Source organism: Mesocricetus auratus, unplaced genomic scaffold, assembly GCF_017639785.1.
Source record: "Mesocricetus auratus isolate SY011 unplaced genomic scaffold, BCM_Maur_2.0 Super-Scaffold_6730, whole genome shotgun sequence".
NCBI classification, from domain to species: Eukaryota; Metazoa; Chordata; class Mammalia; order Rodentia; family Cricetidae; genus Mesocricetus; species Mesocricetus auratus.
Window position 1 is genome coordinate 16514601 of NW_024429184.1, and position 12234 is coordinate 16526834.

Below are 12234 nucleotides of genomic sequence, written 5' to 3' on the forward strand. Positions count from 1 at the left end.
TCAGATAGGCTGGGGAAATCAGGAATTCAAGGCCATCCATCCTTGGCTACATGGCAAATCTGAGGCTAGCCTGTGCTACTGAGAGACATAGAGACAGAGACAGAGACTGGAGAAGGAAAAAGACTCAGTCCTGGAGAAGCTTTGGAGCAGGACAACTCAACATACTAGTCTACAGATCTCAAAGATAGGGGGAGTGTTTGGAGTACTCGGTTACTTATCGCAGGTTTTCTAGAGCAAGCAAGGAACTGAAAGGAGTTGAAGCCGAGCATAGTGGCTCACGCCTTTACTCCCAGAACTTAGGAGGCAGAGGCAGGTGGATCTGAGAGTCCAGCCTGATCTACAAATCGGGTTCAAGGACAACCAGGACTGTTACACTGAAAACAGTCTCAAAAAAAGAAAAAGGAAAAAAAAAAAGGAGTTGAACTTCTGAATTATGGTACTGAGTTTAGACAGAACAGAACTGTTATAAATCAAGGATCCTTCTGGAAAACACAGAGGCCGGCCAGTGAGAAACTGGCAATCATTTTGCACCTGGAAATAATAAGAGTAATGGGAAAGAAGCTAATAAAATTGTGAGGAGCACACATTTTTAGAACTAAGCAGATTCAGCCAGTGCACCCTCTACTGGCATGTAAAAATAACCCCAGAACTTAGTAACCTAAAACGGCACTGGTCATCTCAAAGTTTCTGCAGGTTGGGGATCTAGGCACAACTTAACTGGGTCCTCCAGTTCAAGGTTTCTCAAACTTCAACGTGCCACGGTGCCTGGAGTATCTCAGTTCCAAGCTCTCTCCTGTGATCGTTGGCAGAACCGAGCTCCTCCAGAACTTGGAAAAACAGCCTCAGCGCCTTACTAACAATGGGCAAGTCTCAGTTTTTGTCATGCAGGCCTGGCCAACACCACTGCTTGCTTTACCAAAGCATGCAAGCTGAGTCCAAACATTAGATGACTGTAATCTCAGCACTTGGGAGATAGAGGCAGCAGAATTTAAGCCAAGCCTTGGCTACACTGTTTGTTCGGTGCAACCCTGAACTACATGGCACCCTGTCGGGAAAGCAAATGGAAAAAGAGCAAGGGGCTGGAGAGCTGACTCAGCAGTGAAAAGCGTTTGCTGCTCCTGCAGAGGGCCTGGCTGTGGTTCCCGACAACCACAGGGCAACTCACAGCTGTCTGTAACTGCAGCTACAGGGGATCTGATCACCTTGTGCAGGCCTCCAGCTACATCAGGCATGCAGGTAATACACATACATACATGCAGGCAAACATTCATACACTTGAAGTAAAAATAATCTTAAAAATAATAAAACAAGAAATAGAAGCTAAAACCTGAAACTGAGAAGGTAATACAGTCTCCTGGAAAAATAAAAGTAAAGTCATAATCTTTGCTATCCCAATCATAAGAGTGACATCACCTAATTTTTTAAACATTTATTTCATTTTTTAAAACAATTTTTACTGATTCTTTGGGAATTTCACATCATGCCCTCCAACCCCACTGAATTTCCTGTCCCTCAGTATCCACACTTCGCCCTTGCAGCATCTCCCGCACAAAAGAAAAAAAAAGTATTAAATAAAAACAAAACAGGCCAGACAATGGTGGTGGCACACGCCTTTAGTCCCAGCACTCAGGAGGCAAAGGCAGGCGGATCTCTGTGAGTTCGAGACCAGCCTGGTCTACAGAGTGAGTTCCAGGACAGGCTCCAAAGCCACAGAGAAACCCTGTCTGGAAAAGTCTTTCCTGCCTCTCCATCACCTCTTTGACCATCACCTCTTCTTCGCTCACCTAAGTGGCATTCTGAGCTGTTGTGTGTCACACAGCTCACCTCCCTGTCCAAACAGCTTCACTTGCAAATGTTCACTGCACTGAGTTGTTGGTGTGGTCCAAGGCCTCTAGCTTCTGGTACACCATCCATACTGGACCCTCACCAAAATTCCTCTCCGGCATCCTGCTGTTGCCCCAAGTCATACAGATCGGAAGCTCTGATTTCACAGGACCAGTCCCTTCCAGCGCTCCAGCAGATGGAGTAGATGCTGGGATGGGCCAGCTCAAAGCACAAAGCACCAGATGTGGGTCTGGGTGATAGCTGTGTTGGTCAGTCCGGGCTTCTCCTGGGACAACCCCCTCAGGCGAGGGGCGGAGCCAGCACTCTTTTGTCCACACCAACCGAGGCAGCTCACATGTGATGTGGTGAGGGGTGGTGCCGTCCTCCCAGGGCTGGGGTCATCGAGGCCAGCTCTGCCTGTATAGGTCAGGGCCTGCTCTCCTGCTGGAGCAGCCAGAGAGATGTAGGGACAGATCTCCCAGGGCCAGCAAAGGGCGGGGCCAGCTCAACGCAGCCCTCAGATCTCAACATAGTTTGCATGGCTGCAGGTGGTAACACGGGCCACGGACACCAATACAGACTCCGGCTGCAACAGGACCATGTAACCAGACATGGTCTTTGTCAGCAGCTTAGGTCAGATATCACCATGCCCTGGGTACCAGCAAAGGCCACTCAGAGACGCTTGGCCCCAGTGGTGGCACAGTCCTTGGACACCAACATGGCTACAGGTGGCAGCTCAGACCTGGGTATCCAGGTGGCCTTTGATGACAACACAGGCCATGGACTTCAACACAGACCCCAGCGGTGTTAAGAACACAGACCCAGACATGGCCCTGGGTGGCAGCGCAGGACGCTCAGATCAGCAAGGCACAGTGGCAACCTGGCTCTCAGACACCAACATGGCAGCAGGTGGAGGCCAGACCTGGGAGAATCTGCAGGGCCTTCGGTGGTAAGAGGAGCCACGGACATCCACAAAGACGCTATAAGACCACAGATCCAGACATGGCCCTTGGCATCAGCCCTGGCTGAACATCACCACACCCCAGGTGCCAGCACAGACCACCCACGTCAGCCTCTTACTCACGCCTCCACTTGCTCGGCACATGAACTGCTCAGCTTCTCTTACCCATTTCTCTGCCATGCAGCTAGTTGATCATTGTAATGGCAGCTTGAGGTGCCAGGCAGGCCTGTGGGGGTCTTTCACTTGCCCGGGCCTGGCAGGGCCCATCAGGTCAATTTATTTCATTTTTAATTGTATTATTGTGTGTACACAAGTGCCCTCAGAGGCCAAAATAATCAGTGCCCCTCAAGCTAGAGTTACAGACAGCTGTGCATCACCCAACATGGGTGCAGGGAGCCAAAGCTAAATCCTCTGCAAGAACAATGAATGCTCTTAAGTGCTGAACCATCCATTTCTCAAGCTGCCGACCCCCCTCCCCGCACGTTTTTTAAAAATACATTTTGTTTATCAAAAGTGACTCACAGGGCTGGCAAGATGGCTTAGTGGGTGAAGGTGATTGCTACCAATACTAACGACCAGTTTGATCCCTGGGACCCACAGGTAGAATAAGAGAGCTGTCTCCCACTGACCTCCACTCACATACACACATGCATGCACTCTCTCTCTCTCTCTCTCTCTCTCTCTCTCTCTCTCTCTCTCTCTCTCTCTCTCTCACACACACACACACACACACACACACACAAATAATAAAATGTTGCTAGGTAGTGGTGGCACACCTTTAGTCCCAGGACTTGGGAGAAAGAGGCAAGTGCATCTCTGAGTTTGAGGCCAGCCTGGTCTACAAAGTGAGTTCCGGGACAGCAAGGGTTACACAAAAAAAAAACCTTGTCTCAAAACAAAATCAAAAACAAACAAAAAAGTTAAAAAGAATTATACAAATGCATGAATGTTGTCAAGAGACCAAGTCACTGAAGGGACTGCCTAGATATCTGTCTAATATGCTGGGCATGGTGGATGGTATACCTGGGATCCCAACATTCAGGAGACAAAAACAAGAGAATCGAGGTTTAAGCTCAGCCCCTGAAATATATCTATGGGAATAGGAGAGAAAGGGGAGGGAGAGAGGATAGGGGAGAGCGAGGGAGGTATTGAGATTACATGCAGGACACTGGCTTAAGATGACTTACTATTGCCGGGCGTTGGTGGCGCACGCCTTTAATCCCAGCACTCGGGAGGCAGAGGCAGGTGGATCTCTGTAAGTTCGAGACCAGCCTGGACTACCAAGCGAGTTCCAGGACAGCCTCCAAAGCCACAGAGAAACCCTGTCTCGAAAAAAAAACCAAAAAAAAAAAAAATGACTTACTATTGCCCATGCATTTCACTTGGCCACAACTAAGAACAGAAGTAGTCCACAATGCCACATTTTTGGGACAGCTAAGGCTCTCAGAGGTGGTCTTGGTGATCAGATGATGATGATTAGCTTGCAGTCCAACAACTTGCACCAGTATCCCAAGTCTTCAGCATCTATTTTCTGCTCCTGCAATCTCCATGGGTACACAAACTAGCTTATCCGGACTTTTGTTGGATCTTTCTTCTTTTCATTTTCTTTGTTTCTTTTTTGTTTGTTTGTTTGGTTGGTTGTTGTTTTTTAAGATAGGGTTTCTTTGTGTATCCCTGGCTAGCCTGGAACTAGCTCTGTAGACCAGGCTGGTCTTGAAGCATCTTTCCTCTTTTATGCTTTCTTCAGACATTTCTATAGGCAAGATGGTTCTAGGGCAGTGGTTTTCAAACTTCCTAAAGCTGTAACCCTTTAATGCAGTTCCTCATATTGTGGTGACCCCGATCACAAAATTATTTTGTTGCTAGTTCATATCTGTAATTTTGCTACTATTAAGAATCCTAATGTAAATATCTGATATGCAGGATATCTGATATGTGACCTCCAAATGGGTCAAAAACTCACACAGATTGAGACAGGATGTTCTAGGGCCAAGCTCTAAACTTAGGAAGCCCTTTCTTAAGTTTCAGTCAACCCGCTGTAGGAGGTCAAACTGCATTGTGATGCCTGCCCCCGCCCATACCTCACTGTGTCAAAACCATCTGTTGTCAGTCAGCTGGCTTGGGGTACTCGACCTGGATGAGAACTTAAGTGCAGCTATTCCAGCACTGGGTTTGGCAGCTGTTGTGTCCCTTGGCGTTTGATAGAGAGCAGTGCACAGTGGCAATAAACAGGAGGGAACCGCAGCAGGTGACACAGACTAGTATCACAGCTCCCTGTGTAGGCCTGAGTACCAGGCTTACAGTGGCAAATTTTACCACTCTTTCCGTAGGCTTGGGGTATAATGGACCTTTAACAAAGCTGTTAGAGCACTTATGTAGAACTGGGGTGTCAGAATTCCTCAGTTCCCAGGCCTAGGGCACTGGGGAGTCACTGGTGCCTAAAGGCTGTTCACATTATACCTCTTTTTTGGGGAGGGGGGCTTCCAGACAGGGTTTCTCTATTGCTTTGGAGCCTGACCTGGCACTCACTCTATAGACCAGGCTGGCCTAAAACTCACAGAGATCCGCCTGCCTCTGCCTCCTGAGTGCTGGGATTAAAGGCGTGAGCCACCAATGCCCAGCGATTTGGCCACTCTGCTGTAACTCTGAGTGTGTGTGTGTGTGTGTGTGTGTGTGTGTGTGTCCCCTTAGCTGACCTGGAGATCATTTTATAGACCAGGCTAGTCTGGAACACACCACCATGGCCAACTTACTTAACAGTTTCTTCCTTCACATTACTTGCTCAGCCTGCTCCTGGAAGTAGGGAAGATGTTACAACCCCAGCACTTGGGAGGCAATGGTAGATAGATCTCTACAAGACTGAGGCCAGCCTGGTCAGGACAGCCAAGGCTATAGAAAGAGACCTTGTCTCAAACAAAACAAAACAAAAACACAAGTATTTGCACTAATCATTCCAAACAAAACCTTTGTGCCAAATTGTTTACACTACTGGCTTGTTCCTTTTCATTAGTTACAAGAGTCTGTCTGCTAGGGCCTGTGTGTAACACACACACACTCACTCACTCACTCACTCATTTTGCCTGGGTGGAAACTGTTATACAATCTCTAAGACCACATGTGATAGCAAAAAGTCTGATGCAAACTATTTGAAACAGTCATGGCTGGAGCTACACCACAGGAGCCCAAGTAAGCAGTCATAAGTCTTTCCCATTTCTTCTAGGTGTCCATGAAGTCTATGAATAGGTAGGGGTATTTTGTTGGGGAAAGAGACCAGAGAGAATTACTGGGTCTTGCAGGTCAGCCAGCCAACCTGACAAACGGTGAGTTTCTGGTTCAGTAAGAGATGCCATCTCACGAGAATAAGAATACAATGACAGAGTGGGACACCTGATGTCTTAGTTTTGTTTCCAATTGGTGTGGTCAAATACAGTGACAAAAGCCACTGTAGGAGGGATCACAGTTCCAAGTAACAGTTCATCACAGCAGGGAAGTCACAGTGGCAGAGGCTTGAGTGAACTGGCTATGTCCACAACCTACAACAGAAAACAGAGAGTGTCGGGGGAGAGTATTTTTCCCACTTTCTCCACTCTTCTACAGTTCAGGATCCCAAGCACAAGGAATAGTGTATTTAAGGTGGATCTTCCCATAATGTAATTAAGAAAACTCCAAAGTAGATGGCTCAGTGGGTAAAAGAGCTTGCTGCCAATCCGGATGGCCTGAGTTCAAACCTGGAACTCACATAGGAGAAAGAGCCAAGTCCTACAAATTGCCTTCCTGCAAGTAATAGAACCCAGCCAAGTCCTACAAGTTGCCTTCCTGCAAGTAATAGACTCCACCTCTAGGTGGAGCTGTGCTCCTGTCTTCTCCCTGCTCCAGTGGAGAGGGCTAGAGACTTCACTGTGGCTGGTTCACCTTAATGTGCTTTCCTTCCCAGCATTCCCTCCGCTGGTGCAGTCCCTAAGAGCCACCAAGAGAATCTTCTGATTCTGCCCACCTTTCTGAGGCCTGACCTAGAACGGTGTACCCATTTCTTTTTCTTCTCTTCTGTCTTTTTCTCTCAGACATTAGCCGGAGCCTAAGTGTGTTTTAAACTCCCTAACTAGGGCTTTGTGTTTCCTTACTTTTTCTTAAGCGCTCCTCCAGGTGGGGCTGCCTGCCACCAGGCTTTACCTCCAAGCTTATCTTCTCCACCCTTCTCTGCCCCGGATGCTGCAACCTTTACAGTTTGCCTACAGTTTCTTTTCAACTCTAATAAATTGTACTTGAGCTTCCATTTGAACCCATTTTGCATTATTTTATTAATGAAACAAAGAACCCAGAGAGAGGACCCCAGCTTTTCTGACATTGTATGATGGCTCTGCTAGGATTCCACCAGGATTTTCAGGACCACTTCTTTCCTGCATTTTATTTATTTGTTTATTTATTTATTGGTGTTTCAGGATAGGGTTTCTCCGTCTAGCCCTGGCTGTCCTTCCTGGAACTCACTCTGTAGACCAGGAGAGCCTCAAACTCACAGAGATTCTACTGCCTCTACTTTCAAGTGCTGGGATTACAGATGTGCACCACCACTGGCCCCGACCTTTCCTGCATTTTAATTGGCAGAGAAAACAATTCTGCTCCTGTACCCCTAGACAGCACCATTGTACTCTGACCTCCACAGACACTGGGATTATAGGCAGGCACCACTATGCCTGGCTGTACGCTAATCTTTCAACTATCTATCCTTCTCTTAAATGTATGTATGTATGTATGTATGTATGTATGTATGTATGTATGTGTGTGTGTGTATGGGTGTGTGTGCTGTGTGTTGTGTGTGTGTGTGTGTGTGTGTTATATGTGTGTGGGGGGTGTTTTTTCATGAATGTGTGTCTATTTGCATGCAGTGCCCACAGAAGCCAGAAGAAGATATTGGGTCTCCTATAACTGGAATTACAGTTTTGAGCTGCAATGTAGGTGCTGGTAGTGGAACAAACCCAGGTCCTTTGAAAGAACAACCAGGGCTCCTAACTGATGAGCCAGCTGTCCTTTCCATAGGATGTTGTCTGTAAAACCTCCTCCTCTTGTATTCATAGAAAACTGGTTCATCTAAAAAACAAAAACAGATGCTGCTGCAGGATCTTAAGGTACAGACCAGCTTCAAGAAGAGGGGCTAGCAAGGTCAAACTGCCCCTTCAGGGGACTCAAGTTGGTTTACGGCACGCATGGGTTGGCTCAAAATGCCCTGCAACTCCAGCTCCAGGGATCTGACACTTTCTTCTGGACTCCTCAAATATCTGGGCTCATAGGCACATACCTACACACCAACTACATATATACACATAACTTAAAATAAAAATAAATCTTCAGGAGGAAGACTATAAGGAAAGGAGGCTATAAAGGAAAGACCCCATTCAGCCAGGAGATTCCCCACCTATTGTTCTATTTTTTTATGCTCCATAAAAATCACTTGTACTTCCTGAGCCCTTAAAGATAGAAATTTGCACTGGAAACGCCTCCTCCATTTTCCTCAGGGCCAACTTTAATCAGGCCTGTTTCCCTTCCACCCATTTATCTTGTTGCTGGTGTTTTGAAACAGGGGCCTACTATGTACCTCTGACTGATCAAGTACTATGTACTCCAGGCTTGCCTTGAACTTGTGGCAATCCTTCTACTTCAACTTCCCAGGTACTGAGATTACAGGTGTGTGTTACCACCATACCCTGATCCTTTCCCCAGTATCTGGCTTCTGGGTTTTCAGCAGAACAAAGCAGATCTGATTCTGTAGTTGTTGATTGTCTTTCACTCTTTGTTCTTTTAAGAGACCTGTCACCCAGCTCCCAAATAAATCACACAGAGTCTTATTCCTCCTTATAAATGCCTGGCCTTAGCTTGGCTTAGTCAGCTTTCCTTAATTTAAATTATCCTGTCTGCCTTTTGCCTCTGGGCTGTATCTTTCTCTATTTCTATACACCTTTCTTTACTTCTTATTCTGTGGTTGGATGTGTAGCTGGGTGGCAAGAATGTAAAGAAACTACATCTCTCATATATTGCTTTAGGAATTGGAACGACCATGATTTCTTCAAGAAAATATTTGGCTGGGACTGGAAAGATGGCAGGGCAGTTAAGTTGGTCGCTCTTCCAGAGGACCCAGATTTAATTCCAGCACCCACATGACTTTTCACAATTGTCTGTAATTCCAGTTCCTGGGAATCCAATGCCCTCTTCTGGCCTTCTATGTCTCACTATGTAGTCCAGGTTGGCTAGGAACTCACTATGTAGACCAGGCTTTACTTGAACTCATAGAAATCTGCCTGTCTCTGCCTCCCAAGTGCTGGAATTGAAGGCATGTGCCACCATGCCCCCCCCAACATTTTTAAAAAGAAGAAAAAATGTTGCAATATCTATGGAGGTTGTACACACATGCTCAGCTACTGTGCCCCAAGATATATGTCCAATATAAATGCATATATACCAAACAATAACTTTTTTTTGTTTGGTTTATCCAGATGAGGTTTCTCTGTGTAACAGCTGTAACTGTTCTGGAACCAGTTCTGCAGACCAGATCGACCTCTCAAACTCACAGAGATCTGCCTGCCTCTGTCTCCCAAGTCCTGAGATTAAAGACTTATTTCTGTGTTTGTTTGTTTGTTTGAACAGTGAGGATTTTTTTAAAGATTTTATTTATTCATTATGAATACAACATCCTGCCTCTATGTATGTCTGCAAGCCAGGAGAGGGCACCAGATCTCACCACGGATGGTTGTGAGCCACCATGTGGCCGCCGGGAACCGAACCCAGGACCTCTGGTAGAGCCCTCAACCTCCGAGCCATCTCTCCAGCCCCGAACAGTGAGGATTTTTTTTTTTTTTGGTTTTCTGGAACAGGGTTTCTCTGTGCAACAGCCCTAGATGTCCTGTAACTAGCTCTGTAGACCAGGCTAGCCTTGGACTCACAGAGATCCACCTGTGTCTGCCTCCCAAGTGCTGAGATTAAAGGTGTGTGCCACTACTGCCTAGCTAACAGTGAGGATTTTTTTTTGGTTTTTCGAGACAGGGTTTCCCTGTGGCTTTGGAGGCTGTCCTGGAACTCGCTCGGTAGACCAGGCTGGTCTCGAACTCACAGTGATCCGCCTGCCTCTGCCTCCCGAGTGCTGGTATTAAAGGCGTGCACCACCAACGCCCGGCTAACAGTGAGGATTTTTAAAAATAAGTTTTCCAGTTTTCCTTGGAAGCAGGTACCTAAGATCTTTACATTGCCTAAGAAACTGTATTAGTTTCCTATTTCTGCTATAACAAGTTATCAAGGCGTCAATGAGATAGCTCATCAGGTAAAAGTGCTTGCTACCTAGCCTGACCACCTGAGTTCAATTCTTGCAACCCACATGGTTGAAGTAGAACTCCTGTCCTCTGACTTCTACAGGATAGCCATGGCACGTGTGCCCACACACATAAATATACACAATAAATAAAATAAATGTAACATTTCAAAAATAATCAAGAACCTTATGCATAAACATCACACAATCATCATTTCATAGTTATGCCACTCAGAAATCTAAAAATGGGTCTTATAGGGGAAAATTACTGTGTTGGCAGAGGCCATTATGCTTGCCTGGCATTTCTGTGAGTACTAGGGATCTAAACTCTGGTCTTTATGTTTACACGGCAAACACTTCTTCCACTGAGCCACTGCCCAGCTGCCATATTTTCCCCCTTTGGGACAGGGCCTCATATAACCGAGGTTTGTAATCAGCTGGTCTAAGTAGCAGAGGCTGGCCCTGAACTCCTTTACCCTCCTACCTCTACCTCTACACAGCATCGGCATTATAGGTCTCTAGTACACATTTAGCTCCAACCAACTTAGAATCCAGATGTGGTGGGCACATATGTAATAATTCCTGCTCTTGGGAGAGTGAGGCAGAAAATTCAGATGTGGTAGGTACATATGTAATTAATAATTCCTGCTCTTGGGAGAGTGAGGCAGAAAATCCAGATGTGGTGGGCACATATGTAATTAATAATTCCTGCTCTTGGGAGAGTGAGGCAGAATATGATTTGAGATTCTGTCAAAGGTCATCAATAATCAAGCAAATTTGAAAGGCTGTCACAGCCAAACATGTGCACTCATGGAAGGAATCCTCACACAGGAAAAAAGGAAACTAAGAAGATCTGTATAAAAAAATAAATGATACTGTATCGATATTAGTTCTTTCATCATAACAAATAACCCACACACTGTATGATATTAATAATAAAAGGAGTTTGATAATAGTCAGTGGTAGATTACTTGCCTGGGATGCACAGTTCTCTAAGTTTAACTCCCAGCCCTGAAATAATAATAATGGAAACTAGGCTTGAGGTACATATGGAAACTATCCCATCTTCTCAAAATTTTTGTAAATCTAAAAAGAAAGTTGCTCAAGGGCTGGTGAGATGTCTCAGTGCATAAAGGCCCTTTGAGGTCAAGCCTGACAACCCAAGTTTGATCCCTACACCCTACATGGTGGAATGAGAGAACAGACTCCAGAAAATTTATCCTCTGCCATTCACACATGCTGTGGTATGAGCATGCATGTGTACTTGTTCTCATACGTGCACACACACACACACACACACACACACACACACACTCGTTAACTAAAGTCACAGAGCCTAAAGAATCAGAGTCTCTAAGAACTTCTTTCTTTGTCAGAACCAACCCTATCAAAGTATCAGGGAAGCCCCAAACTGGCTACCTCACTTAGTTCTACAAGTGTCTGTGTGCTGCCACCTACCGGTATCTGAGTTGCATCTTTCTACCCTCCTGCTTCTGTGGAAGACTCTTTACATTGCAAAGCATTGACTTTCACAAAGTTCACTCATTACCTTTACAAGATAAAATACCTTCCTTCATCAATTTCAGACTCCCATAGCCCCATTACAATACTTTTACATTTCAAGTAACAGTATCATGTATTTTCATTTGTGTTTTTCTCCTTTTTTGTTGTTTTGTTTTTCCAGACAGGGTTTCTTTGTGTAGCCCTGGCTGTCCTGGAACAAGCTCTACAGACCAGGCTGGCCTCGAACTTCCAGAGATCCTCCTGCCTCTGCCTCAGGAGTGCGCCACCACCATCGTGCTGTTTTTCTACTCTGAGAGAGGTCTCTGTTTATTACTGATAGTCTTCTTTCGCTAAAGAAATCCACTGCAAAGTTTTTTTCTCACTCTGAGTCCTGCTTCTGCACTTTCTAAACAAGGTCACACATTTCCCTGAGCCACCTCAACAGAGACAGATATGACTCTTACTGCCCATTCCTGGACCCGGAGCCGACCACATAATTTAGCTAACCTGTAACTCCACTTTTCATAGACCCCTGAGATTCCTTTATACTATGTTGCAAGCCTCTCGGATTTTCATTAGGGCAAATACACATTACTACATTACTAACTCAGTAGTCTTAAAGAGGCTCAAGTTCCTCGAGTAGCTCGCTCAC

General features: G+C 45.8%; 1 protein-coding gene and 1 long non-coding RNA gene across 2 annotated transcripts in view; both read right to left on the reverse strand.

Annotated features, from left to right (window-relative positions):
• The window catches only part of Unc13b (unc-13 homolog B), a 219848-nt gene that overhangs the window by 207287 nt on the left and 327 nt on the right, over window positions 1-12234 (reverse strand). The gene's annotated exons all lie outside the window — the stretch shown is intronic.
• LOC121137454 lies at window positions 6174-12177 on the reverse strand. Its single transcript, XR_005874687.1, has 2 exons — window positions 12090-12177; window positions 6174-6318 (listed from the first exon to the last, which is right to left on the reverse strand). It is a non-coding gene; the product is annotated as an uncharacterized LOC121137454 (long non-coding RNA).